The 26550-nt window shown below is 35.9% G+C and overlaps 1 protein-coding gene and 1 long non-coding RNA gene across 9 annotated transcripts in view; both read left to right on the forward strand.

Moving 5' to 3' along the window:
* The window catches only part of CACNA2D1 (calcium voltage-gated channel auxiliary subunit alpha2delta 1), a 507150-nt gene that overhangs the window by 119118 nt on the left and 361482 nt on the right, over window positions 1-26550 (forward strand). The gene's annotated exons all lie outside the window — the stretch shown is intronic.
* LOC114486332 (uncharacterized) overlaps window positions 8325-26550 on the forward strand; it is a 40718-nt gene continuing 22492 nt past the window's right edge. Inside the window, exon 1 of the long non-coding RNA XR_003679922.1 lies at window positions 8325-9391. This is a non-coding gene — a long non-coding RNA (uncharacterized lncRNA). The remainder of the gene's footprint in view (window positions 9392-26550) is intronic.

Below are 26550 nucleotides of genomic sequence, written 5' to 3' on the forward strand. Positions count from 1 at the left end.
ATTGAGTTTGCAGATAGAGAAAATTTGAGAGTTGCACTAGATGACCACTTTTCTCTTGGTAAAGTACAAGTTGATATTTATGCAAAGAGTGAAGGGGCCATGGGAGTGATTTGGAGAGCAAAGTAAGAAAAAGTGAAGAGTCTACTTTGGATAAGTGAAATGACTGATAAATAAATCAAGAGCCTTCTTAACATTGAGAAAAAGCAGAAGATATAAAATACCCTCCTGTTCTAAAAGTGAGGTTAAAAAAGCTATCTGAAAATTGTGTGTGGGGTGTGTGTGTGTGTGTGTGTGTGTGTGTGTATCATTAGCCCAAAATCTCTCTGAGGATATAAACTTATCCAGGTTGAAGAAATTCAATATTTGATTAACTGAGACTGTTTTTAGGTATAAAAATTGTATATATAAAGGTGAATGGAAAAGTTATGGGACCTGTAGGCTTGAAGTTGTGTTCAAATATGATTAATACCAGCCAAGTAAAGAGTGATGAAAACAGATTGCTGGTTTATTTTCTCTGCAAACAAGAAACCTGGCTGTAGGAAGCTCAGGAGGTTTCCAGAAATCCCATTCTGTTACTTCTGTGTTCATCTCACTGGGTAACCCTTGGCTTCTGCGGGGGATAAGAGATGGAGTTTGTAGCTGGGCCATCACCTCTCTGTACTGAATTGTGGTAATCTTAATTAAAATGTGGATCCAGCCAGCCGGTGTCTGTGTCAATATATTTTCAAGATTTAATGGGAGTTTTAGCGAAGAAAGTCTAGAGCAAATTCATTTTGAAGAAGCGGAGGAGAGAAAGGAAAATATTGCTTACTTTGTTTGTTTTTTTTTTTAAGTTTTTTTTTATGTGGACCATTTTTAAAGTCTTCATTGAATTTGTTACAATATTGCTTCTGTTTAATGTTTCGGTTTTTTGGCCGTGAGGTGTGTGGTATCTTAGCTCCCCGACCAGGGATTGAACCGACACCCCCTGCATTGGAAGGCGAAGTCTTAACCGCAGGACCATTAGGGAAGTCCCTCTTTGGCTTTTTATATAGAGTCCCATTCCTTCAATATAATGATTGCATGCATATTCAAATCAGCTTTTTCTATCAAGGCCTGGCATGGTGTGAACAGTTGTAAAATGAAAGGACTGTTGAATCCATCTTGGATTAATACTTATCAGAGTAAATTTTATAAACATCGGGGATACTTAAGAATTAGTCAACAGTGGTTGAAATATTTGAAATCATGAACCATGATAAGTAGCGTCTGATAATGGTCAGGAATTACGAGTTCAGGAGCAAACATTTATATGTGTATAAAGTATACATTTATACGGAACAACGGAGAAGCAAGAAATTATGATAGATGATAGAAATTAAATCAAGAGTTCTGGGTGATAACAAGGTTGTGGTATGAATGAATGAGTGGGTTATTTAGATGGAGAAGAGTGAAAGTCTTTGGAGTGTTAATAGTAAGGAACAAAGGAATAGTTAGCCTTTACTGAATGTCCAAGCAGTTTGCTAGGTTCTTTCTATATATTTCTAACACAATGTTTATTCTGCAGAATAGGTATAAGTGTTCTCATTTTACAGATGAAAAACTGAAAGCTCAAGGAATTTCCATAGTAAAGAATTCAAACCCATATATGTATGTGGGGGTGTGGATGGATACAAACATGATGTATTTTTTCCATTTAACAAAATAAATACCATAATAAATGATATCATAGTTTTCACTCAGAACATATGATTTTTCTGAAGTAGATGACAGGTTTAAATGGGAGATGCCTATATTTTTTGATACCATTTGCTAATGTGTTAAATGGAAATTTCCAGATACACCAGCACATTTCCTCTCTCAAGTTACACACTTTAGTAGCATCTTTATGTGTTTTAAATCTAAAGTAATTATAAAATTTGGGGCCAAACAGAAGGGATGGGGAAAACACTAAGTGTTGTATTTAGGACCTCTCAAATTACCCTAAGAAGGAAACAGATCCATATACCTGTAACAATGCTGCTATCCGCTACCACACTCAGCACTTTAATTTTTGTAACATTCTGTTCTGATTAATATGTTATTTAAAGGTTAGTGGTGAAGTGTTTTTAAACAACACCTTCTGTTGTAAATCCCCCTGTGTTACACAGTACTTTCTCTCTCCCCCATTCCATGAAGTAACGTTTGCACTAAATGACTGAACAAAGACACTTTTGAAAAAAAGGTAGCTGCCAAATATACCTTGAAGACAGAGAATACAATTAATGGTAAAGTGCACCTCATTTTCTAATGGAAGGTGTTGAGACAGGGAAAGCTTCTGGGCAGCATTGATAGTCTCTACTAAAATAAATCTCTTTTGGAAATCAGATTCTCATAGACTTGAGTTGGCTTAATTCTTTAGGATCAGAAAGTAATATTGAAAGTATCCACAACAGCATTACTGTGTTGACAATTTGAGAAAGACAATGTATGCTCCGATAGCACAACATTTGCAAAAATTGCGGGAATGGGAGTGTTGGGTTGTTGATCACATGGAGGAGAATGAGAGTTAGATGAAGGCGAATTGCAAGGCTCACATAGGCAGTAATGACTACATAGTCTGTGGTGCCTTGTGCCAAATGAAGATGTGGGGCACTTCTTAAAAAGTTACTAAGAATTTCAAGATGGCAGCAGCAGAGCTTTAGACCAGTTGTGACGTCCCTCTGGGTGAAGGGTCCTATCTGACTGCAGGGGCCCCACACCCATGAAGCTGGCCAGCTGTCGCACCCAGGTGATTAGTGGCAGAACTGGAACTGGACTTGGGATTCTTAACCACATGTACAGTGCTGTTTCTACAGTGATAGTCATTGAACTTTACCTGGTGGCTTGGGAATCTACGAAACCTGTGATGACTGTTAATCCCAAAATGAGGCACACACGAAAAAAGTTCATATTTCATTTCACTTCTGTTTTATAAAATTGCAGACTTGACCCAGCAGAGCAATAGACATGCTCTGATCTGAATGTGTAGTGAATGATGTTTACATAAATATAGAGAAACAGTGTTAATCCAAGGCCACCATCTTTTTTTTTTTTTTGCGGTGTTTTTTTTTTTTTTTTTTTTTTTTTTTTGCGGTACGTGGGCCTCTCACTGTTGTGGCCTCTCCCGTTGCGGAGCAAAGGCTCTGGACGCGCGGGCTCAGCGGCCATGGCTCACGGGCCCAGCTGCTCTGCGGCATGTGGGATCTTCCCGGACCGGGGCACGAACCCGTGTCCCCTGCATCGGCAGGCAGACTCTCAACCACTGCACCACCAGGGAAACCCCAAGGCCACCATCTTTGACTCACATAGCGGAGTCTTTAGATAAACCCTTCATAACATGCCATATATTTGGAGACAGTCTGATCAAGTAGTGTTTGATAAAGGTAAACACTTTGTTTTTTTCTTCTTTTCAAGCAAATTTAATTGCAACACCTTTAATCAAGTAGTTATCACTTTGCTGCCCAGAATATAATGGTAAACTTGAAAGGGGCCCCCCAAATGCCCACTGGTAGCTATTGAGCTGAGGACCATTTCAGAGCCTTCAGCAGTGTGTTCTGCCTTCCCAGCAGGCTCCCATCAGTTTATCTGCTAGTCCTTGCTTACATCTAAGTTGGTCATTTTATCTTTGTGCATCACACATGGTACTTGCTAGGGAAATGCAAGAGAAAAAACTTTCCTGCTCCCATCCTCCCTTTATGGAACTTGGCCCGCTTAGAATATTGCTTCCTGTTCCTTCCAATAAGCTAAAACCCCAGAGGCACTTAACAATTAAAAGCTGTTTAGAGAGTTCAACTTCAAATGGTGGTCTGATTCTTAAATGTTGTTAACTTTATTTCTTTTAACCTTTTGATGTTTAGCTTCCCCCTTTCCTCGCTAACCCCTTATTTTTCTCAGAAATACATAAACTCTCAACCTTCCTCTGAATTCATTTTCTAACTTTAATGGAGAACATGCAGGCAGAAGTCCTTTGTGAGATACCCAGTGCCATCCAGCTTTTTTTTTTTTTTGGTATATACAGGAGTTCTTTTGGATCTATTCTCCATAATTAAAAAAAAATTTTTTTTTAGACCTTAGAAAATCAAGAACTACATTTGCAAAAATGAGTTGTCTGTGCTTTGCTTAAAATCCCCTGACACAGTTTACCAGGAGAATGATGGAATGCCCTGTTAATTTAATTGAAGTATCATAGAATCATGAATCTTGAAGGAATTTGGGAATTCATTTTTCTGATCCTCTTTTCTCAGGCAGGTGAATGTCTAAACCACCAGGTTAAGGAGTTAGCTGTTCTTTTCTCAAATATTTTGGTGATGAAGCTTCCACAATTGTAATACCCCATTATTGTTGCTTAATTCAAGAAATTCAAGAAATTCAAGAAATAATTCGAGAAATTATTTCTAACATCCATGTCCTTGTCTAGTTAAACTTATTTTATTTTCTCTTCCCTTTATGTGTTGAAATTTGATTGGCGTTATCCTTACAAGAATACCTCATCGCGTTTGTGTGTTTTGGAGGGGGTGAAGTTGGGGGTGGTAGGAGCCATCATCAACTCATCATAGCTCAGTGTTCTTGGCATACACATAATGATGATTCTCAGTTGCTAAGCAATCATTATTGCCAGACATTGTGTTAAATGCTTTACACACATTCTCACGTTTAATCTTCAGGACAGTTTGTGAGGTAGGTGTGTTGTAGGTTGTGTCTAAAAATCAGAGGTGTTACCCAATAAGGTTGAGCCATCTCAGAGTATCAGGTGGAAGAGATTTTCAACCCAGGTATCCCTGACTCTTCTAAAGCCTATGCTTTTTTTTTTTTTTGTGGTATGCGGGCCTCCCTCTGTTGTGGCCTCTCCCGTTGTGGAGCACAGGCTCCGGACGCGCAGGCTCAGCGGCCACGGCTCATGGGCCCAGCCGCTCCGCGGCATGTGGGATCCATCCTCCCAGACCGGGGCGCGAACCCGGTTCCCCTGCATCGGCAGGCGGACGCGCAACCACTGCGCCACCAGGGAAGCCCTAAAGCCTATGCTTTTTGACAGTATGCTGTAGCTCCGTAACCTAATGAACACTAATTGCTTTAACTTTCCTACATAGGAATATTTTCTATTCCATTTTCATTTCTGTATTCTGGAAATTATCAAATATTTATTCTTCAACTTTCTTAAAACATAGAGGCTGGAATCAAAGGTGGTACTTTTATAAAGGAGTACTGTGATAAAGCACAGTATAACTGCAAGTCAGCCATTTTTATTGGCATGTGATCCAACTACAGTGAGAACTGCTTTATTCTCTGTGGGTTGTAATGTTAGATGATTCTGATATATTTTATACTTATGTTGCTAGATATACAAATATATCCTTGTTGTAAATAATTTAAACAATATAAAATGTATTATAAAATGAAAACAAAAAATTCCCTAAAAGTTCACCATCCAGAAAAAAACTACCTTTTATAGTGTGGTGACTACCCTTTAGGACTCGTGCGTGTGTGTGTGTGTTACTTATCAATATTTCAAGGAGATTTTTATATCACTGGATATGAATATATAATTCTTTCTAATGGCTTTGTATATATGAATATATTGTTTATTTAACCAGTCTCCTGTTGACAGACATTTAGTTTATTTCTATATTTTTTAAATACAGACAATATTAATATTTATAGCACACTTGTATTTATGGGAAAACTTTTGATTATTTATTAGAATGAAGTCATATAAAATGGAATGGTCAAAAGGCATATGGGGCATTATTTATATTCTTCTTTTAAGGAAATAGAAATCTTTAATCTTTGCACTAATTTCTTCTCGCCCTTTTCTTTATTTGTTTTTGGATAGCAGGGCTTCTGATAGACTTAGGTAGGAGTGACCAGGTTGCCTTTGGCCCAGTATAGTAAGTTAAATATGGGTCCGCAGGACAGAACCATGCCATTTAATTTTAAATGATAGATATATTTTTAATTATTATAATAATGTCAAAAACTCATACTGTTCTCTACAGATTAGTGCCTTTGTTGTTGGCAACATAATCAGTCCAAAATTAACAGGCTGGCTGGGGCAAACATCTGTCTTCCAGATTCATTAAAAAAAAAATTCAGCCTAGGAGTCGCAGTTGCTGATTACACATACCAGCTCATATGCTCTATCTTGCATGCATTATCTCAGCCACAGGCGGCATGCCAACATGCTACACTGTGGATGCGTGGTCCTGCTCCCACAGACCTTGTATTCTACGGCAGCTGACGCCGTCAAGGCCCAGTTAAGAGCAAAAACCAAGTTATGTCTTTTTTTTTTTTTTTTTTTTTTTTTTTTGGCGGTACGCGGGCCTCTCACCGTTGCGGCCCCTCCCGCTGCGGAGCACAGGCTACAGACGCGCAGGCTCAGCGGTCATGGCTCACGCGCCCAGCCGCTCCACGGCATGTGGGATCCTCCCGGACCGGGGCACGAACCCGCATCCCCTGCATCGGCAGGCGGACTCTCAACCACTGCGCCACCAGGGAAGCCCCCCAGTTATGTCTTGACAGCCAAGGCATTAGTTACAAGAGACTGACTCTGGTTAATTTATTCATTTAGTCCCAGGACTCATTAGTTCTCAATTACAGCTACTCCTAGAAATGTTGGTCTATTGTTGCCTGAGAAACCAATCACCTCTGATTATTTACACTGTCTTTTATGAGGAATTCTAGGTTGGCCGACTTAAAAGTCCAATAGTAAATAATAATGACTCATTTTCTCCAAGAGGGTTTACAGAGAATTTATTGCCCTATATATCACTGACTGTGCCATTTTTTTCCCCAGCATAACAACATAATATGACCTCTTAAAAAGGAAAATAATTAAATAAATCATCCAGTATGATATTTATGTGCTTGGGATGTTTCTTTAAAACGTGGATGTTCAGTAGTCATTTCTGCTTGCAGTTAGTTCACAGTAATGAGTTTGACTCTTGCAGAAATGTTCATTTTCATTAAATAACTTCGTATACATCAACTCTCCCCTCTTAAATAGGCATTTTTAAACTTGAGAGATCAAAATAGATTAATCAAGTGTGTAACTTATGATGCCTTTATTAATAAGTATATTTTGACTTACTAATTATATCTTTTGAAATGAAATTGATTCTCACGTTTTCTCAGTAGAGAGTGATGACATCTCTGGTTTAAATGTTAAATTGCTTTTGAAAATAGCATTATATGCCACCTTAATATAGAAGGATAATAGTAGTAACAATTTATTAAGTGCTTACGATATACTAGGCGCTGTGCTAAGGACTTTATTTGCATTTATTTATTTAATTCTCACAACATACTTCCACTGCTATATTATTATTACTATTTTGTAGAGATATTTTCCCCAAGGATTTGAACCCAGATGCATTTCATTTCCAAGTTTTATAATAGTGTTTCTGCACTTATTATGTGTCCGGCACTCCGCTGAGTATTTTACATGTATTATTCCATTTAATAACTTCTCTCTTTCTCTTCCACTTTTCCTCCTCTTCCTCCTCCTCCTCCTCCTTTGACCCATATCTTCTTGTTGTTATCATATAAGGTGATAAAGTAGGGAAGTATAGAATTAGAAAGTTTTAAGTGTATTATCCAAGGTCATGTAGTTCTAGGTTGATATTTTTGTTTCCAAAATAGTGTTATATGTTATTGTGTTTTATTTTATATAAGATGTGCTGTACAAAAGAAGTGGTAATGATAGCTTATTTTAATTTTAATTACAGTATATGTAAAAGGAGAGAAGGACTGAAAGAGAAGGGAGGAATGGAAGGAGCAAAGGAGAGAGGATCTAGCCTTTCTATTCTCTGGACTTACTGTTATTCTTCATGCCTTAAGTATTTACATAACAATGCGTGGTTGTCTGCTGATGAAGACAGAGATCATAAGATCCAAAAGTGTTATTAAGCTCAGTGTAATTACTTGGGATTATATCTGAAAACCAACAATTTTAGAGTATCTACAAGCCCCACACTGTTCTGGGGCTTTTACACCAATAAGTGCATGCAGTTTGGGAGCATTTTAGGGAAACTCTGGTCTAGATAGTACAACACGTACAGTCGTAGCCTAAAGATCGAAATTAATTAGAAAGGTTCTTATTTCTAAACTTGAGCTTAAATACCATGTAGATATTCACTGTCTTATTGTAACTGATGAAATCAACACCTTGTCTTTGATGCTGTGCTCCTCACTTGGTATTTCAAGGAGTAAATTTTACTAGCTCCTAAATATAGCTTAAAGGGAAAGATGCTGAGCTAAGAAGCTTATTTGCATTTCTGAACCTAAGGTATTCTTAAATTAACCAACTTTCAATTATAAATAGTGAGAAACTGGATGTGAGGTCCATCTGGCTGTGGACAGCTGTCACCCCAGTGATCACCAGGGTTGGTTCCGCTGATCTCGTGGGCTGGGTGGTGTCCCCATCTCCCTCATGGCTCCAAGTGTGTCACCCCTGAAGCTGTGCACTGGGTAGAAGAGGATGACCTTCCCCGAAAGAGGCGGACCTTTCTTCAGTCAAGGTTTCAAGAGTAGCTGCACTCTCCTGCTAGAACCTCCAAATGTGCTCTCAAGGGTTTTTGTAGGAGAACGGGACTCCAGGACTCCAGACACATCCAAATGAGGTGCTGCATGTGGCAGTCTGTCTTTCTTATGTTGCAGGAAATTCAGGGCGTGGTATATAGTTAAAGGACAAAAACACTTACTCCATTAGAGGAGGGAGAGAGGCATCATGGGAATAGAGAAGGTAAAACATGGAGGCCAGCTGAGTTCATGTAGCAAAATAGAAAGAACCTATGTAAACTCCTAGACTTTTCATTCTTCCTCAAATTTATAGGTATTCAGTGTATTCACCGTCATTCCTTTCCCCCCACGTAATTGTTTACTGGAGCTTTATAATTTGAAAGTGATGTTATCTTTTGGGAATGTGGAGGAGGGTAGCTCTTTCTTTAATTTCAGTGATGCCAAATGTCTGCCAGTCATCTGGCCAGGAAAATCAGGGCTGTTTACTGTTGCTGCCATTCCGTGATCACATTTCCCTTCACTAAATGGTGGTGTCTGGTGCTTAGCTCACATTTCACACCAGTTGCCCCGTTGCTGTTGGAAGCTAAATCAGCATGTTGAGAAGCAGCAAGTGGCACCTAATGCCCGTCTTGAGAAAAGTCACCACGTTTGAGTCACCTCGAAGGTCCTCAGCTGCTCTCCCTGAAGGGATTGAGAGGTGCTCGCTGATTTGAAACAGCATTTCTCAGCTGCGGGGAAGGCACACTGAGTAAATACTGGAAGGAGGACAGTTTAAAGACATAAAGGCAGTTTCTGTCAAGGCAGGCCATACTTTTCCTCTCAGCTGCACGCACACGGGAGGAATTAGCCCTGCGATCTGCCAGTGTTTTATAGCCACGTAAGTAGTCGGGCTGGCAGAATACATTTTTGTTGTGTTTGTGTGACAGTAGTAATTTTCCACCTCTCCATTTACTGACAGTGTTTACAAAGGAAGATAATGTATGCATTTTAAGAAAGCGTGCGCTCCAAAAGGCTCTCGGGAGCTTATATAAACACCAATCATATGAATCGTATGTATGGTACAGCTAATGTTTAAAAATTGGATAATATTCAACTGACATTGACCAGTGAAAGACCAGGGTCTGCCTAATGTGCCCTTGATGACATTTGGTATATCCTCTTCTGATTCCCTTTGTGGTATTACCTGTTCAAGTGTTGATGAATTAGATATTTTGATTTTGTGTATTAGATCCTGACTCAGTTGCTTTAGTTTCCTTTTCTGGTCATAGGAAATCATTCCATTGTATTTAGTTCTCATTATCAAAGAGGTTCTCAGTAAGTTATCCAGCATGACTTATGAGCATGTTTCCTTGTAAGGAACTGTCTTTTTTCTCTTTATGAGAAGTTGGGAGTGGGGAAAAAAAAGAATTGGAGTTAGAACCAGCAAGGCTGAGGAGTTTTGATAGTATTTTTTTCAGTTTTAATCAGAGAAGAAAGATTAATGTTTATAAAGGCAATTAGAAGTGAAAGGAAATAATTGAGTTATCAAGAATATATACCCAAATATAAAAAGCAGTACTCACTGAGAGACACAGGTTGAAGGACACTTAAAAAAAAATTTTAATGAAGTATAGTTGATTTACAATGTTGTGTTAATTTCTGCTACAGCAAAGTGACTCAAACATATATATATTCTTTTTCATATTCTTTTCCATTATGGTTTATCACAGGATATTGAATATAGTTCCCTGTGCTCTACAGTAGGACCTCGTTGTTCATCCATCCTATGTATAATAGTTTGTGTTTGCTAATCCCAAACTCCCAATCCTTTCCTTCCCCACTCCTCTCCCTCTTGATAACCACAAGTCTGTTCTCTGTATCTGTGAATCTGTTTTTGTTTTGTAGTAGGTTCATTTGTGTCCTATTTTAGATTCCACCTGTAAGTGATATCATGGTATTTGTCTTTCTCTTTCTGACTTACTTCACCAAGTATGATAATCTCTAGGTCCATCCATGTTGCTGCAATTGGCATTATTTCATTCTTTTTAATGGCTGAGTAATATTCCATTGTATATGTGTACCTGAAGAACAGTTTTGCCCTATCCATGATGAGAACAGTGTGTTAAATATGCTTAAAGTAGTTATTTTAAATGGTTAAATGAAGTTGTTACTATATAAAATAATCAAAACTACCTTATTCATTATCTGCTTCCTTTAGTAATTCTTAATGTTTCTTTTTAAAACTTATAAACTGGATTTTAAAACATAAGCAGTATTATTATTTGTCAAGTAAAATATATATTTGAACTTTCAGGCTGATAATTCAGATATCCACAATGAAAACCCTCTCCTTTAATTCATCTCCTTAAGTTTTTGTTCATAGAAACTCATGATTTTATTTTATTTTCCCCCCGGATTCATTTCTTTTTTGGTTGCTGTTGTTCATGAGTTTATCTGTCTCCTTTATATGTTCTGTTTAAAAAAAGGATCTTCTGATCATTCTCCTTGGTCTTTTCTCTGGACTTAAAATTTTTCTGTCTATCATGGGCTATAGTCTGGTTATTGAACTACCCCTAATGCAGGAATCCCACAAGGGTTGAAAGGCAAAGGATTCTTTGGGTCCATGTTGTAACAGAGCTTTCTGCCAGTCCTCTGACATGGGGTCTCCCTGCACATTCTGAGCCTCTAGAGCAAGGGAAACTCATCCTACTTACTTAGTTCCTCCTGGAATTTTGTTTAGTTTAATTTTGTTTAATTTAGTTTAATTTAAAAAATAATTTAAAAATAATTTCAAACATACAGAAAAGTTGCTAGATCAGTAAAAATACCCAGTCATATCATATTCGCCCCTATTTCCGCAAAGTGCCCCAGCATTAGCCCTTTCCCACTTCCCCAATGCACACAGAGAACAGGTTGCTGAAATCATCTGTCTTGACTTTTGGGAGGTCAAAGAGGCTTACAGGGGACTGCCCTCACCTTGGGGTTGGGAATGGGCACCATAGATACTAGATGCTAACTCTTCCTGGATTTTCCACCTTTGAGTTCTCATACTGGATTTCCATACAGATTTCAGTAAATGTTTTGTCTCATTGGGGAAGGAAGACCTGGAAAATTTTTTCCTCTTGGATCTTGCTATGGGCTGAATTGTATCTCCCTCCCCCCAGCCCCGCCTCCAAATTCATATGTTGGAGACCTAACCCTGCCCTCTTCCTCAGAATGTGACTATACTTGGAGATAGGTTCTTTAAAAAGGTAATTAAGTTAAAATGAGGTCATTAGGGTGAGCCCTTATCTAATGTGAGTGGTGTTTTTATAAGAAGAGGTTAGGACATAGACAAGTACAGAGGGAAGACCATGTGAAGACACAGGGAAAAGATGGCCATCTACAAGCCAAGGAGAAAGGCCTCAGAAGAAACCAGCCCTCCTGACAACATGAACTTGAACTTCTAGCATCCAGAATTGTGAGCAAATAAATCTGTTTTTTAAGCCACCCAGTCTGTGGTGCTTTGTTATGGCAGCCCTAGCACTTTAAGTGCAGATCTTAATAAATGGGTTGCCCAGAGGTTCTAGTAGGTGATTGACTCAGCAGAGGCAAATGGCTTGATTGATTGCTTCGGGAGAAGCAAGAAGATGGCAGCAGAGGAAAAGGTAGCTATATTCAGGTCATTATGCTATCAGAATCTCCCCCACCATGTGAAATTCCGGTCATTAAATGGCAAAACGGTACACGCTTATTAGTCTTATTCCAATCATGTGAAAAATGTTCAGAAAGTAAACATTTGGATTCTTGTAAGCAAACCATAAATCTGTCTTGCTTTTCAATTAGAAATATATATTTTAGGATATGTTATCTAGTTGTAAATTACACAAGACTCTTACCATGTCATTGACAGTAAGAAAGCATTGCTTTTAAAGTTAGGTTTAGGTAAATATGGGGAAAATCCAAATCTGACAGTTTCTGTTACTTCCAATATCTGTGACAAAATTTCCTGTGGGAAGATAAAATTTTTTATTCATATTAGTTTGTGGACTTCCTTTACCTCTGTTTCCTTTCTCATTGATTATCCAGCACTGACTATATTATATAAGAAGGTAGCGTGCTTAAAAATCTAGAACAGGAGAAACAAAGCTATTTGTCCTTTCTTCCCACAGTGGAATATGAAGTAGAATGGTGAAACAGAGGGTGCTGAAGCCATTGTTAACATTAGTCACATTTGCTTTGAATCATCACATTATCATGGGTATAATGATAAGATAAGGTTATCTCATGCATTTCTGTGCCATATAAAATGTTATTATTGCTGCTGCTAGGGTGATTGGACATTTTTCAAATTGGGAAAGAATGCCTGCTGTTTAAAATCACTAATTAAAATAGGTGAATATTTATTGCTTAACCAAATATGAACCATGTAAATTAACTAAGGTTTTAATATTTTTTAAAGGAAAAGGTGGCATGCAAAGGTTCAAGCAACATATTTCTCTCAAGAGCTTTAAGACTGCCAGTGTTACATTTTCTTGTAATTCTTCCTACCTGTTGTTGATATTCACTACATTTATTTGGTATGCTGACGATAGGAATAACTTAGAATACAGTTTTTGTCAGAAGTCTCATTATCCTGGTTTGGAAGAATTGGACAAAAACAATATTCTCTGACTTTCTCACATTCTTTAATTACCAGCACGTATAGCTGACTGGAAGAACAAATGCTTTTAGCATTTTGAACACAAGTACACTTCCTTTAGTATCTGTAAAAAATTAATGAAGACAAATATAACATTTTTTCTTCAATTTCTAGCTAAACTAAGATGGAAACTATAATAAATAGAAAAAAAAATCAAGTAAACCAAAGTATTTACCTGTCTGCCTTGGCATCCTTTGATCCTTAGGGATTAAGATATAAAAGAAACCAAACATTATTAAGATCGAAAATGTAATGACTTAAGCATTATTTATTCATCTGATTCTTTTAGAAAGCATGTGTTTTTTCAAAGCAGCATTGGATAGAAATAAAAATAGTCAAAAAGAACGTTTACTGTTTTGCCTTAAAAATATATTTAAACTATGGTAGAAATAATTGACATAATATGTAATGTAGTTTTATTTTTTATTTGGTACTTATTAAAGTAACATTTTTTGTCACAAAATATACATGTTCGACATAAGAAATATGAGAATGAGAAATATATTAAATCCTATTATCCATATACAACTATGATTTACATTTTTGGTGTATATTTTTTGATTATTTCGATACACATATTTACTTTAAAAGTTAAAAGTAAAATACAAATATGTACTTTAAAATATTTACTTAAAAAATGATGCTGACATATCTTGTATGCTTATAAATGCAGGCACCAGCCTCTCGCAAAATATTTCAAATGCATTATCTCAGTTAATCTTCACAATTATCATTTTAGAGAGGAGTTATCTGAAACTCAGATAAATATATTTTCCCAAATCACAAGATTAATTGGTAGTAGAGTCAGGATCATTTGAAACTGATAACAACGGATTTGTTAAAAGTTATATTGTATCTTTTCCGTAACATATCACACCTCCTACATTTTCTCTTATTATTGATTATGTCTTTATAACATGGCTTTTATCACTGGCTAAACTATCTTGAACATAATGCCATTTACTTAACAATCCCCCTTTGGTGGACAATTAGGTTTGACTTATATTTTGTCTATACATAAATAATGTTGGCATGCATGTCCTTGTAGGTAGACATTTCCCAAATTCTGAATTATTCCCTTAAGTAAATTGTAAGAACTAGATATCATAGAGCTGAGGCCGTACACATTTTAGGGCTTTTTATTACATTTCCTTAAGTTGAGCTCTGAAAGTTTCTGCCACATAATCACATAAGGTCAGCCTATTAGGTTAACAAAACTTCTTTTAGCCATTCACCTTCCTACCATTGCAACTTTTATGCAATTATAATGAAATTGTATTACGTAAATTAAATTGCGGTGATTAAATTTGGATGTTATTTATCAACTCATTTTTCTTTTATAAAATTTATATTTGGATGTTGCCATCGACTTTTTATAATCACTAATACCAGTCATCTAGATCCTACTTCCTTATCACTATATTGAATTATTTAAACTCTCTTTTGAAGGATGAGATTATGGGAATAAAATATTTTAATTTTAGGAACTAAATTATACATACTTATACTATAATATTTATAATATTTTAGTTCATTTTATATTTTGATTTTATTCCATTAAGAAGACAGATACATGGATTAGATGTAAATTATCAGTATTCTGAATGCTGTAATCTCAGTATGCTAAATGTTCTAATTTAAGAAGCCTTCTTTTGGTTGACTTTTACTTAATAATGGCCCTCAGTTGAAAAACATGGTTGATAGTATTCATACTTAAGGAGATAGAAATAATTCCTGCTAAAAAATGGTATTTCCTGCATACTTATGATAGCAAAATACAGCAAAACACTGGGGCTTTTTATACATATTCTGTATGAAACTCTAATTTTATGAATGATTAAGTGTTTTCAGTTTTGTTTAATGAGGAAAACATGATCTGTATGTTAAATCATACAAGAGCTTTCAAATGCCCATCCACTTGCATATAAAATATTACAAAATATTATTCATTTAGAATAAAATCTGTATTCCTATCAAGGCCTATGAGCTCTTATTCATCTGGTTAGTTTCTTCCTCTGACCTCCTTCATTCCTCTTCACCTCTCACACTGCTTCAGTTCATGGGTCTTTATCTTTATTCCCACCTACGCATATTTCTGTATTCTGTTTCCTTCCTCAGCACCGTGCTTTATGTTCATTCCTTAGATCTCATTGTGAAGGTCAGTTGCCAGAATAGCCATGCTTGACTGTATTGTTTAAATCAGCCAGCCAGCCACAACTGTCATTCTGAATTAGAGACTCCTATATTACCTTCAGAGCAGTGATCCAAATTGGTAATTATTTAAGTTTTTGTTTGTTTGTTTTTTTAATTTTCTCTCTAAGCAGTAATGTCCATTAGGGTCCATTTCAGTTTTTATTCATCTTTGTATCTGCAGTGCTTCTAGTAGTACCTGATGTATGGTGAATATTCAGTCAATATTTTCTGAATAAGTTCCTTAATGATTAAAATATAGTTTTGTTTCCTTAATGATCTCTCTAATACTTTCTGGTTTGCTATAGTCCTAATCTTTTAGAACTGTAGAAATGATTTTGAATCATGTTTATTTGATTGCTACTCAAATAATAATAAAACTGAAAGTTTGAATGAAATAATACTGAGGTGACTTTGATGTTAAACAAGCATGTTCTCACTTTTTACATTAAATGATCTTTGCTCTTGTTTCTGAGAACACGATGACTGGAAAACAAACAAACAAACAAAAAAGACCAGTAATGAAAAAATAAAAGTTTCTACTTTGACCTTTCACCTAAAAACAGCAAAAACAAACAAACAAAACAACCGAGAATAGTTTGGTGTAAGATCAGGTTTCATTTTATGTGTAACATCTCTTTAATGTTAGCAATATGTCTATATGACAGGTAGAGATTTTTTTTTCCAGTTCACCAGGTCAGAAAAATATAATTGAGCATTTACCATCATTTCTACTTATTAATTTATCTGTGCCTACTTTAACTTGCATCACTGTGAAAGATATTTGTAGGACCCTTCAGTTTAAATAAATTCCATAGTGTGATTGAGCTATAAATATGATGTTTAAAATGAAGAAAGAAAACTAATTCATGAGTTCTACTCTCCAGTTTTAGATAAAGATAGAAGATACTGTCATTCAGATGTCAATAGTATTATAGAAAAGAATGGAAAACCTGGATTATGACAACTCCTGAAATATATAAGCAGATGAGAAAGGAAGATAATGGAATCTCAGAAGACTTCATAATGTGACTCTGTAATATAATGTGTCTTTTAGTGGCAATTACAATTATAGTCCTTTTCTCTAATATTATTTATTAGTAAATTCAGAAATAAAAAGATGGGTAGTCTATGGGAATGTCTACATTTCTCTTGGATTCCCTGTTTATGGAAAATATTTATATGATACAGATCTTTACAGCCATTACTCAGTACTAGAGTACTTTAAAAATTTAAAAATTCACAGTAAATATTATTTAGTAATTCTAATTGATATTTATGGTTCTGCAATAACTGCACACATTTCTTTGTATTGAATTGAAAACTTTGAATAACATTTTCTAATTAGTCATGAATTTTATGATAATTTTTCTTTAATGTACTTAATGAGGAAAGTCTTCTTTTTATTGTTAAAACATTCAATTGTACCCTATTTGATTTTAATTAAAACTACCCCTTGGCAATAAATTCTGCTTTTCAGATGTTCATACTACAAGAGTAATTGTGAAAATTATGGTTGGGTCTCATTTGATAATAAGGTTGTTTATGAAGGTGAATGAATACATAATTATTTTTAAGATTGCTTATTACTCCTTCTGTTATATAGTAAAATTCTTTATTCCTGGCCTCCAGCACCTTAAATATAACACATTCCTGAGAATTTGTGTTATATAGAATGAGCTGAACAGTGCCACAAGACACAGATATTGGTGAAGACCACAGCTAGATTAAAAGGTTGAAGGTAATCTCAGAAATAAATGTAGCCCCTACCTCCTAGAAATCTGTTATTATTTTTAACGAGGATGCTGCTTATTCTGTAATCATAATGAAACTTCTTTTCATTTTAATTTCCTTTGAAAATGAAAGTTGACTTTGCTTGAGGTTTGCTAGTCTACCAAATTCTGTACATTCGTTCTGTTACTGCTTTTATGATAAGATTAGAAGAAATACACTTCTAATTAGATACAGTTACATATGGAAAACCAGTGGTAGATTGTCTTTCAACCTTTCCCTCTCCAAAAAAGATAAGTGTCTTTTTTGAATATTGGCTGTCAGGAGACATTTATGTCACATATCTATTATCAACATTGTTCTTATACTGTTTATTTTAATTTTTTTTTCTATTTTTATTTATTTATTTACTTTTGGCTGCATTGGATCTTTGTTGCTGCGGGTGGGCTTTCTCTAGCTGTGGCGAGCGGGGGCTACTGTTTGTTGCAGTGCGCAAGCTTCTCATTGTGGTGGCTTCTCTTGTTGCAGAGCACGGGCTCTAGGCGCGTGGGCTTCAGTAATTGCAGCATGCGGGCTCAGTAGTTGAGGCACGCGGGCCTTAGACTGCTCGGGCTTCAGTAGATGTGGCTTGCGGGCTCAGTAGTGGTCGCTCATGGGCTCTAGAGCACAGGCTCAGTAGTTGTGGTGCACGGGCTTAGTTGCTCTGCGGCATGTGGGATCTTCCTGGACCAGGGATCGAACCTGTGTCCCCTGCATTGGCAGGTGGATTCTTAACGACTGTGCCACCAGGGAAGTCCCAAGATTGTTCTATACTATTGAATGGGGTAATGCATTTAATGTGATTTTTATTTTTAAGTGACGAAACATAATATCCTAGACCCTGAAATATAAAAGAATCTTTGCAGATATATAGTCAGTCTCCAATTACATGCACAAATCCTTTTAACATCTGGTGTCAGAATCTTATTTACTGAATATATTATTATTATCCAGGAATATAGATGTTGGCGATGCAAGACTTCATATTCATATACAATTAATTAGGATATTTTACAAGTAAAACCATATAGAACATACATGGTACAGTGGTAATACATAGGAGAGAATGATTAACTCTACCTTCTTGGGGGTGGGATGGGGTCAAGGAATGCTGTAGCTACCTTGTAAATCAGTACATACTTGAAAAGTTAAATGTTCAGTTAGGTCTCTTAGGTCTAAATTTCTCTAAATGCATCACAATCTTCCCTTGTACTCCAAGAAGGTTTCTAATTATGTGTCTTTTGCTAATTTATTGTGGTGGCTCAAAGCTTCAACTATAACAGCTATGGCTCTTAAGGCTGCAGTACCTGAACTTAAAACATTGAGCAGACTGCTTCAGAAGGCACAAATGCTTTGAGATGTTAACCCGTTTTAAATGGGTCACTTATGGAAACAGCTTTTCCTATTCAATATCTAAGTTTAATACATGTTAAACTTAGTATCCTCACATTTTTTCCCTACCCTTTAGTCCTTTATGCTGTCACAGACTTGTCCTGTGTTATAGCAGTAGTGACTCGTTTATGTGCATACGTAAATCACTGAACAGTCTGTCCTACTAAATTTTGAAACTATCCATCCAAGTAGAATGTATCAGTCAGCATGCACTTGAGAGAGAATTGGTTTTTTTTCTGGACATGCTTAGGAGGAAGTGGCCCAGGTGCTCTTGTTACTCAGATTGAGTTGAATAAATCTTTTCTGCTCTATTATTTGTTATTTTACTATAACAAGAAATATTTTACATTAACTTACACATTTGAGAGTTTTTTCCCCCTTTATAGGATATTTGAGGGAATAGGCAAAATGGATTATTAGAAATACCTGCTTTCTTCCCCTCAAACTGATATCTCATATTTCATTTCCTTTCCTGAAAGATTTTACGCAGCTAATAATTAGATGGCAAGTCTTTCCTCTGTTTCCTGTTTAATTTAGCATGTAAAGATCTCAACTGTAGGTCTCTTTATACTTGTTATCTTCAGTTGATATGTTTTAGACTGGTTAACTTTTTCTTTGTTCTTTTGTTAATATTTAGATTTTTTATAAAGTGAATATATAAGCTTATAAAAACAAAAACTATTGTAACAATATAAAATGTAGGTAGAAAAATATAAATTAAATCAGCTCTTAAACTTATTAGTGTAATCCCCTTATGAAACTTCAGAAAGATAGTATTGGTGCTTTTTAGACTGTTTAAATTTTGTTGTACATGGTTGGGATTCAGGGATACAAATGCTCTAAACCGGGGTAACCCTCTATTTCGTTACAAGGGATTTCTCTTTAATTATTTTATGCATTATGGATTCCATGACCTTTGAAATAGGTTTTCAATATTAAGAGATAGTATTATATCATAATATTAATGATACAACTTACTATTAACATTTGATCAATCTTTTCATTTTTAGACATATTTCCTAAGAATAAAACAGCTTATCTCAAAGTACAAAAAAATCATATTTTTGTGGCCGGAGAATATTCAGTTACAGTAAAAATAAATGATGTGTCATGCCACCAGGTAGAAATTTTAAGTGTGAATAACTCTGAATTCCTAAATTCAAGAGGAAAAGACCTGTGATAAAGAGCCCTGATATCAAGTTAAAACAATTTTTTAATATCATGCTTCTGTATAAAACTGACATTCACATCAAACAAACAAAAAAATCTTTGAATTTTGTATAATAAACACAAAGTTACTTTATTATCAGTTTTAAGTACTTTCTAATAGTAAGAAGAAAATTTACTAGCATATTTAACCATATCAAAATATAGCTGCCCCAGCTTTTGTTATTGTTAAGCAAAATAATTTAAAAGTGAGTTATGATTAATCATGGTGGTTTAAACAAGCATGTTTAGCTCTACTTCCTCCCAAAATTCCATTAAAATAAAATTAAGGGATAAAAGTCTTAAATCCATGAGGAAAAAGATTATAGAAGAGAAGATAATGTCAGATAAGGGATGATAACAAAAGTTTAGTGCTGCCTCAAAACATAAGGCAAATGCTAACAGCCATAAAAGGGGAACTCGACAGTAACATAATCATAGTAGGGGACTTTAACACCCCATGTTCACCAGTGGACAGATCATCCAAAATGAAAATAAATAAAGAAACACAAGCTTTAAATGATACATCAGACAAGATGGACTTAATTGATATTTTTAGGACATTCCATCCAAAAACAACAGAATACACTTTCTTCTCAAGTGCTCATGGAACATTCTCCAGGATAGATCATATCTTGGGTTACAAATCATGCCATGGTAAATTTAAGAAAATTGAAATCGTATCAGGTATCTTTTCTGACCACAATGCTATGACACTAGATATCAATTACAGGGAAAAATCTGTAAACAATACAAACACATGGAAGCTAAACAATACACTATTAAATAACCAAGAGATCACTGAAGAAATCAAAGAGGAAATAAAAAAATACCTAGAAACAAATGACAATAAAAACATGACGAACCAAAACCTATAGTACCTGGAAGAAATGGACACATTCTTAGAAAAACGCAACCTTCTGAGACTGAACCAGGAAGAAATAGAAAATATAAACAGACCAATCACAAGCACTGAAAATTGAGACTGTTATTAAAATGTTCCAACAAACAAAAGCCCAGGACCAGATAGCTTCACAGGCGAATTCTACCAAACATTTAGAGAAGAGCTAACACCTATCCTTCTCAAACTCTTCCAAAATATAGCAGAGAGAGGAACATTCTCAAACTCAATCTACAGGGCCACCATCACCCTGATACCAAAACCAGGCAAAGATGTCACAAAGAAAACTACAATATCACTGATGAACATAGATGCAAAAATCCTCAACAAAATACTAGCAAACAGAATCCAGCAGCACATGAAAAGGATCATATACCATGATCAAGTGGGTTTTATCCCAGGAATGCAAGGATTCTTCAATATACGCAAATCAATCAACGTGTTACACCGTATTAACAAATTGAAGGAGAAAAACCATACGATCATCTCAATAGATGCAGAAAAAGCTTTCAACAAAATTCAATTCCCATTTATGATAAAAACCCTCTAGAATGTAGACATAGAGGGAACTTACCTCAACCTAATAAAGGCCATATATGACAAATCCACAATCAACATTGTTCTCCCTGGTGAATTGAAAAAATTTCCTCTGAGATCAGGAACAAGACAGGGTTGTCCACTGTCATCACTATTATTCAACATAGTTTTGCAAGTTTTAGCCACAGCAATCAGAGAAGAAAAAGAAATAAAAGTAATCCAAATCAGAGGAGAAATAGTAATGCTGTCACTGTATTCAACATAGTTTTGCAAGTTTTAGCCACAGCAATCAGAGAAGAAAAAGAAATAAAAGTAATCCAAATCAGAGGAGAAGTAGTAATGCTGTCACTGTTTGCAGGTGACATGATACTATACATAGAGAATCCTAAAGGTGCTACCAGAAAACTACTAAAGCTAGTCAATGAATTTGGTAAAGTAGCAGCATAAAAAATTAATGCACAGGAATCTCTTGCATTCCTATACACTAATGATGAAAAATCTGAAAGAGAAATTATGGCAACTCTCCCATTTACCATTGCAACAAAAAGAATAAAATACCTAGGGATAAACCTACCTAAAGAGAGAAAAGAGCTGTATGCAGAAAACTATAAGACACTGATCAAAGAAATTAAAGATGACCCAAATAGATGGAGAGATATACCATGTTCTTGGATTGGAAGAATCAACATTGTGAAAATGACTATACTACCCAAAGCAATCTACAGATTCAGTGCAATCCCTATCAAACTACCAATGGCATTTTTCACAGAACTAGAACAAAAAATTTCACAATTTGTATGGAAACACAGAAGACCCCAAAGAGCCAAAGCAATCTTGAGAAAGAAAAACGGAGCTGGAGGAATCAGACTCCCTGGCTTCAGACTATACTACAAAGCTACAGTAATCAAGACAGTATGGTACTGGCACAAAAACAGAAATATAGATCAATGGAACAGAATAGAAAGCCCAGAGATCAACCCACGCACATACGGTCACCTTATTTTTGATAAAGGAGGCAAGAATATACAATGGAGAAAAGACAGCCTCTTCAATAAGAGGTGCTGGGAAAACTGGACAGCTACATTTAAAAGAATGAAATTAGAGTACCCCCTAACACCATACACAAAAATAACCTCAAAATGGATTAAAGTTCTAAATGTAAGGCCAGACACTATAAAACTCTTAGAGGAAAACATAGGCAGAACACTGTATGACATAAATCATAGCAAGATCCTTTTGACCCACCTTCTAGAGAAATGGAAATAGAAACAAACAAATGGGACCTGATGAAACTTAAGAGCTTTTGCACAGCAAAGGAAAACATAAACAAGATGAAAAGACAACCCTCAGAATGGGAGAAAAGATTTGCAAATGAAGCAACTGACAAAGGATTAATCTCTGAAATTTACAAGTATCTCATGCAGCTCCATATCAAAAGAACAAATAACCCAGTCCAAAAATGGGCAGAAGACCTAAATAGACATTTCTCCAAAGAAGATATACAGATTGCCAACAAACACATGAAAGGATGCTCAGTGTCACTAATCATTAGAGAAATGCAAATCAAAACTACAATGAGGTATCACCTTATATCTGTCAGAATGGCAATCATCAGAAAATCTACAAACAAGAAATGCTAGAGAGGGTGTGGAGAAAAGGGAACCCTCTTGCACCGTTGGTGGGAATGTAAATTGATACAGCCACTATGGAGAACAGTATGGAGGTTCCTTAAAAAACTAAAAGTAGAACTACCATACGACCCAGCGGTCCCACTACTGGGCAAATACCCTGAGAAAACCATAATTCAAAAAGAGTCACGTACCACAATGTTCATTACAGCTCTGTTTACAGTAGCCAGGACATGGAAGCAACCTAAGTGTCCACTGACAGATGAATGGATAAAGAATATGTGGCATATATATACAATGGAATATTACTCAGCCATAAAAGGAAAACGAAATTGAGGTAGATGGACCTAGAGTCTGTCATACAGTGTGAACTAAGTCAGAAAGAGGAAAAACAAATACCTTATGCTAGCACATATATATGGAATCTAAAAAAAAAAAAACCCAAATGGTTCTAAAGAACCTAGGGGCAGGACAGGAATAAAGATGCAGATGTAGAGAATGGACTTGAGGACACAGGGAGGGGGAAGGGTAAGCTGGGACAAAGTGAGAGAGTGGCATGAATATATATACACTACCAGTTGTAAAATAGATAGCTAGTGGGAAGCAGCTGCGTAGCACAGGGAGATCAGCTTGGTGCTTTGTTACCACCTAGAGGGGTGGGATAGGGAGGGTGGGAGGGAGACGCAAGAGGGAGGAGATATGGGGATATATGTATATGTATAGATGATTTACTTTGTTATACAGCAGAAAGTAACACACCATTGTAAAGCAATTATACTCCAATAAAGATGTTTAAAAAAAAACAAAAAAAGTTTAGGGCTGGAAGACTGATCATTGACTTAGATGGGCAGAAAGAACAAAAAGATAAGTGTGTGTATTGGGTTAATATATAAGATATATATACTACTTTGAGGGAAAAAAAAAATCCCATTTGTATCTCAGAACTCTGGAAGAGACCAGAAATTGCAGCCACAAGGTGACTTTGAAAGGTTGGATACAAGATAGGGCTGAAGACAGAACAATACAGTTGGCTTAATGTTTAAAAGAAGTTCAATTCCCAAATCCCTTTCTCCCTGAACTCAGCCTTGGGTTGAACACTAGAATTGCTGCACTCAGAGATACCAGGAGATAAGAGAAGTGTCATCATTCTAAAAGAAATATCATCAGTCTGAAAGAGGAAACTCTTTTCAGAGTTAAATGAAGTCTGTACTTTTAGCTATGAGATTCCTGATTTCCTTCCCTCTTGAATCCCAAAATTAGAGAGAAGTTGGGACTTAATTTCTGGAGATATTGGCCCAGGATATGAGATCTATGCGGTCTGATATTTTGGGATTCACCAACAAAATGGCCAAGTCACTATGTGATCACCCTGTAGTAAAGCCCATGTATCAGCAAGATTGTCCAAGCACAGAGAACTTTCAATATGGTTTTCAAAGCCCTACTCTTCTATAGGTAGACAGAGTACGTATATTTGAGCAAGGCTTGAACATAATGAGAACGTCAAAATGACAAGCAGGAGAAAAAGACAAAAGCAAAACAGAGGCAACAGAGACAGTGCAGGAAACAGAAGAAAACTTTAAAAAACGATAACAAATATCCTTAGATAAGAGATCTTTCATTTCTGAATTAAGACCAGAGTGCTCTGTTCAGAGAGCATATAAAAATTTATCACAGAAACAAAAAACATTACGTAGAAGGTAAGGAAGGTAAAGTCGATGACACTTTCCTAGAAAAAAAGACAAAGAAATAAGAGACAAAGTCTTAGAAAATTAGTCTAGGGAATCCCAAGTAAAATAAGAGTTCAACAAAGAGAGAAAAGAAAATGAATAGGAAGAAATAATATGTAAATGTGTGTATATCTGTATGATTTTTCTTATATATTTTATATACATCATGAATGCATATTCATATATTCATATAATTATTTATTTCAATTATATGTACATATGTATAATTCCTTGAAACCTAGATTGATGGGAATCAGTAAGTGTGAAGTATAAGAAAGAAAAGACATTGGCAAGAGGTTTAAGAACGTTAGAGATGATATTACAGGCCCAGAGAGAAAAATAAGGGATACTACATTGGCATAATAGTCAAAAGGCAATAGACATTTGCAGAACAACACTGAAAGCTAAAGACAGTGGGAAATGCTTTCAAATTCTGAGGGATGATAATTTCTAAACAAGACTATATATCCAGTCAAGCCATCAATCAAGTGTGAGATAGGGTAAGTAAATTCTTAAAATATTTTTCTCCCATGCACTCTTTCTCAGGAAGCTACTGACAGAAATATTCTAACATAATGAGGAAGCAAGTAACAGGAGGAATGCATGGATTTTTTAAAAAACAGGGAATTGAAAATGGAAAAGGGAAGGTAATTACCTGCATGTCAGCAGAGTGGCAGGCCAGGAGTTAATCAGTCCAAACATGTCCGGGTGATGGAGGGGTCCAGAGTGAGGTCTCCACAGAAAACATGAGCAGTTAGGTTGCTCAGTGTGTTAACCCTATTAGAAGGACTGAGTTTTCCTTTAGATAGCCTGGCAATATATAACTCCAGGGAAAGCAAAAGGTTGTAAAAGAAAGGAAGTGTTATCCCAGTACACTACATGGCTTAACTATGAGTAATATTTACATTATCATAATTATATCAACACTGAGAACTGAATTACTTAAAAAATCTGACTACCTATACTAGTAAAATTGAGGGAGGGAAAAAATGTGTGTGTGTTTATGGCGGGGAAAGGGACGAGACATAAGTCACTTATGACATTACTTTTCATAGGAGGAATTTTATGGATAGTAAGTAGCATGTCATATTTTAAAATGGAGGTGTATAACAAAAGGAAGATAATATGATTGAAAATGCTTGGCTCAGGGAATCAACTGGGAGTGGGGAAGGGTGTAGCAGGATTTTAAAAAAATCTTTCTCTTTCCCTTTAAGACATAATACTGATTGACTTTTAAACGAAGCATCTGTATTATTTGGGGAAAATAAAATTTAATTAACAATAAAATATTGTATGCAGCTTCTAATTGGAAATAATTTTATAGAAGCAATACAAATGCAGTATATTTATGTATCGCCCCTCAAATTTAGCTTGAACTCTTGAATCTTTGCTACATTTGTGCCTAGTTTTAGCCACCATAATACCGCTGAATGATATATCTGTTTTCTTCTTGAAATCTGCATTTTTGCATTTAATAAGATTGAAATAGCAACAATTTGTCACTCCTTCTTCTATGCCTCAGCATGCAAATGTTTGAGACTTCCTTTTGATTCTTTCTGTGTTATGCTGGCCTCTTCCTTTTACAGAAGTTTACTACTCACCTGGGGTATAGCAACAACTTCTGGAATGATAGTCGACCTGCCTAGTCCCTTTCTGCTTCAATTTGTTCTACAGTGCTTACAGGTTAAATTTCAGAAGTCAGGACAGTGATGCAAGTTCTTTCAGTAAACAAAAAAGAGTTAAGGGGTAGATGAGGCAAAACATTTTCAGTAGAAAATAATTATCTTTGGGTAGGCGTTACATCACTATTCCTGGTGCCAGTGATAAGGCTATTCACTCAACAATATTTCCTGATTGTTGATACATGCCAGACACTCTACTAGCTACTAGGGTTATAAAGATTAGATAGATAGTCCGCTGCCTTTTAAACTACATTGGTAGAAAGGCAGTGAATATTAGCATTTTCACAGAAATGGCTGGGTGGGGTATCAGAGCCAATAGTTGGCTAAGTATTTGCTAAGAGAG

This window comes from Physeter macrocephalus, chromosome 5, assembly GCF_002837175.3.
Source record: "Physeter macrocephalus isolate SW-GA chromosome 5, ASM283717v5, whole genome shotgun sequence".
Classification (NCBI taxonomy): Eukaryota; Metazoa; Chordata; class Mammalia; order Artiodactyla; family Physeteridae; genus Physeter; species Physeter macrocephalus.